Source organism: Triticum urartu, chromosome 1A (genome assembly GCF_056163025.1).
Source record: "Triticum urartu cultivar PI428250 chromosome 1A, HENAU_Tu73, whole genome shotgun sequence".
Classification (NCBI taxonomy): Eukaryota; Viridiplantae; Streptophyta; class Magnoliopsida; order Poales; family Poaceae; genus Triticum; species Triticum urartu.
The window spans coordinates 474,194,501-474,198,999 of record NC_141873.1 but is presented as its reverse complement, the minus strand read 5'-3'; the positions used below and the strand labels follow the sequence as shown (position 1 = coordinate 474,198,999).

General features: G+C 52.9%; 1 pseudogene; it reads right to left on the bottom strand.

The window, feature by feature from the left end:
- Positions 1–905: 905 nt before the first annotated feature.
- On the bottom strand, positions 906–2,996 carry LOC125520286 (cytochrome P450 94C1 pseudogene; annotated as a pseudogene).
- Positions 2,997–4,499: the final 1,503 nt, after the last annotated feature.

Genomic DNA, 4,499 nt, shown 5'->3' with positions numbered 1-4,499 from the left:
ACTGCAGCACATGCGTGGCCATCGCACAGCAGCGATTCGTTGGCAAGGCGTCCGGAAGAACGGTCTCGTGCATGGCACTTGGAAAGGTAGGATCCGATCCAACAGTTGCAGTCGCACGAGGCCCCCGGCACATGTGCATTGCCCCCCCTTCCACTCGAGTCTCATCGTAGTAGCACGTACTTATCCTTGTGCTGAAATGAGTTTCTCAATTTTCTTTTCCTGGATTTGCTAATTCTCATCTTTCATTTAAAAAGATCAACATCTACTATCATATATCATAGGTACAAAGCATCTTAACTATAATAAAACTACATCGATATTCCGAGACCACCGAAGAACCATTAATGCTGCCAGAACGAGCCGCCGATGCGTCGCTGTCGCCGTTCCTCTATCGAAGCCGGGTTGACCTTGTCGATGACAGATGGAAAGTGTTTGTGGACATGCCCCTAGGACCAGCGTACTGGAGCCGCAGTCATCGTCGTTGAACCCTCGAATAAATCTGAACCACCTGACACTAAACGTCGTCACACGACGAGAAACTCTAACCTCACTGCTCCAGAAAGATGACATGAATCTATACCGGAGCTCCGTCAACTACATCCAGATGGACGAACTCAAGGAGGATCGAAAACCGAACTCAAGAAGGGGAGAGTTTACCCTAACCCTAAAATAGATTGAATTACCGAGGCATGTCTTTTTTATTTAATAAGATTAATCCAATAATGTAAGAGTTAAATGAGACTTTGTTAGTTCTCATCTAGATGAGGATTAGCAAATCCCAAAAGTTTATCATCTCAATCACACACATTGTTTATCCTCTGGCAACGCACAATTCTCTTCCTCTGCATAATCGAACAACAATAGTACACTGCAATTCATTCAATCAATGGCCGACCACCTCTCAATAATTGAATCGATGCTGTCCATAACTAGAAAATCCACGCTGAAGAACATCTGTTCTCTAACTTTGCATCGGATGGGAAATCTGTCATCAATAATGGCATCGGAGGTTGGGGCACGAACTTGTGCGTTGAACTTGGAAAGATCTCCGGCGGCTGCACCGTTGGCCCAAGTCGCACCCGAGGAAAGGTCACTTAGCTTTAGCCTAATCCGCTCTTACGATGGTACTCATTCCTTCCAGCGCACTCACCAAGCTGGGTGCTGCCATTGACTCTCGAGCAGGAGTGGATTACAACAAGTTTGCGTGCGCCCGATCACATCCGATGTGCGGTCGCAAAGCAAAGATGAAACGAATAGATCCATCCATCCCGTGCGGCTGACGGCGACGTTTTGACTAAGTAAAAAAAAAAGTTACTGTATAAACCTAGCCGCGCGCACGTGCTCGCCGGCGCACTTTGACCGGCACCCCCCCGGCGAACGTGGCGGTGAGCCCCGGCGCGAACTTGGGCCGCCGCGAGCTCCGCCCCACCGTCTCGATGTCGAAGCCCTGGACCACGGCCACGATGGCGGCCTTCATCTCCATGATGGCCAGCTCCTTGCCAATGCAGACGCGCACGCCGCCCTGGAACACCGGGTACCGGTACGGGCTCTCCGGCACGAACTGGCTGTCCCGGAGCCACCTCTCCGGCCGGAACTCGGCGCAGTCGGGCCCCCACACGGACTCCATCCGCCCCATGGCGTACGCGTGGTAGGTCACCCGGGTGCCCTTGGCCACGGGCGTGCCGTCCGGGAGCGTGTCCTCCCCGGCCGCGAACTTGGAGTCGAACTGCACCGGCGGGAACAGCCGCATGCACTCGTACAGGGCCGCGTGCACGTAGTGCATGTCCTTGAGATTCTCGGAGGAGGCGATCGCGGGGTGGTCGTCGACGTCTCTCCCTCCGGCGGTGACGCGGGAGACCTCGTCCCGGATCGCGTCGGCGACGTGGGGGTGGTCGGAGAGGAGCAGGAAGAAGGCGGTGAGAGCAGAGGCGACGGTGTCGCGCCCGGCCAGCAGGAAGCTCACGACGATGTCGCGGAGGTACTTGTCGTCGTTGATGGAGCCCATGAAGCGCGACAGGAGGTCGTCGCCCGAGGCAGTAGCGGAGCCGAGCTTGCGGCGCTGCCGGATGACCTCGGCGGCAAGATCGTCGACGAGGCCGATCGCGTCGCGGAGCTCCCGCTCATCCCCTATGTTGAGCAACCGCTTAAGCTTCCAGACCACGTGCATGGGCGCCGTCGCTCGCCGCGCCGAGAGCATCGACGCCGTGTCGAAAGCGTCGGCGAACGCCGACATAGGCAGGGACAGCTCGAGGCAGCCGGGGTCGAGGCCGAAGGAGATCTTGCATATGCAGTCGAAAGCGAAGCGGCGGAACACGTCCTGCAGGTCGAGCAGCTTCTCCTGGCCACCCTGTTCAGCGGAAGCAGAGTGGAGCAGAGGAATGAGGCGGCACCTCAGCTCGGAGGCAACGACGCTGGCCGTGAAGGCGCGGATCGCCGGGGACGCGAGCTCGGCGGCGGCGAGCTTGCGCTGGAAGAGCCAGGAGTCGCCGTCGACGTTGAATATGCCGCGGCCGAGGAAGTCGGCGAGGATGGCGGAGAAGGGCGCGCCCTTGGGGTAGTTGTCGAACCGGCCGCGGAGCATGTGCTCGACGGTGGCCGGGTTGGCGGTGAGCACGTTGCCGAGGACGTGCACGTGCACGGTCCGCCCGGGCTCGCGGCGCAGCAGGTGGGCGAACCAGTCGCAGAGGTTGTCGAACTCGCCCGTCCACGACGCCGTCAGGTAGGCCTCGCACACCGCGCACGCGCACCACCACGGCGGCCGCAGCCGCATGGAGCCCAGGAGCACGGCGAGGGCCAGCGTGCACACGGCCGAGGCGAAGAAGACGGCGGCCACCGGGCTCGCCAGGGCGTGCGCCGCGACGTGACACGTGGTCGAACCCGCGCCCGCGCCCGCGACCATGAGGAAGAACATCGATCGGGGCTTTCCCGAGCTCCTTTCGCGCGCGTGCGCTCGGCTCTGCTTTTATGGTAGTGTGTGCGTGTGCGTGCGCGTTTGGCGTTGTGGCTGCGCCCGCGGCGTTTTATATACCGGACCGACTGTACGTCACGTACCTGAAATGTTTTCATCCATCCATCAGTCACTTATACAGGAACTGCTAGATCATAATCCAACGGTTCAAAACAGATTCACTTCATCTTCAACCTCCATTCCTTCTTTCCCCTCCCGACCCCCAAGCCTACCCCGCCCTAACCGCCGGCCTCCACCACCCGCGGCCGGTTGGCGCTACCGCGCACCGCTTCACCGCCCCGTCCTCCCCTCGACCTCCTCCCACCGTCGTTGCTGGTCGCAGCCCCGACCATCCCTCTGAGCCCGGCACCACCCATGAAAACCTCCGACAACCCCCTAGCTCCCACCCCTAAGATAGATAATGGGGCCATTACTTCAAACTAAGATAGATGGTGGGACTAGTTCTTCTCCGACAAGATCTGGTCAAGAGGGAAGGAAGAAGGAGAAGGAAGGAAGAAGAGAAAAGGTGACTGACGGGAGAAGAAATTTCAGGCACAGAGAAATAGCAAATCCGTTTTGGAGGTCAAGGCCTTCATTTTAGAGGAAGAAAAACAAAATTGAATATGGTTTAGGTGATGTGGTGCTTACTTGTCTTCCACACAACCTCATCATCATCCAACCAATGCAGAAAAATAACCCAAAATGGATATTCTAAAATTGAAGTCTTCCAAGACAATATGAATTTCAAAATATCAGAACTTTGGTTAAATAAATTCGATTTCATATACACTAAGGGATATAATAATTGTTCTTCCATTGAAATTTTTGTTAGATGTACTCCTATAAACAATCCAGAGTACTTTCACATCATACGTGTTTCTAAAAGTTCATGTGGTTTTATGAAGAAAAAACTGGTCTACGGATTTTGCTAATAGTGTGTGACAGATAAAATATACAGGCGTGCCAATATACTTTTGTATAGAGAATAATAAAGAACCAAAACATAAATCAAATAACTCTATATTTGTTATTTTTTCGAGAACTATAGTGAACTATATTTGTCTAGGTGAATGCATCACATTGCACCATTATGTCCAAATCTGCGACTGTGTGGTTTCAAGTTCCTGGAGTCTCATAAGACAATCTCCTTACTTAAATATATACAATAATGAGTTCCATGGAAACCTAAGTGGTTATCTTGAAGTCTATGTACCCTATTCTATAAATGTGCATAATACAAAATATGAATGTCTCAAAGCCTAGGTTGCCCCAAAATATTGTATTTATCCGAGCTCACGTGATTCCAGTAAACAGATAGAATACCCTCCTCAGATCATTCGAAAGTGATTTTGATAATTCCAAAAATGGTTAAGGCGATGTGGTGCTTATGTGCCTTCCACGCCACCTCAACATCATCCAAACAATGTAGGAAAGTGATTTTGCTAATAGTGTGTGACAGATAAAATATACAGGCGTGCCAATATACTTTTGTATAGAGAATAATAAAGAACCAAAACATAAATCAAATAACTCTATATTTGTTATTTTTTTC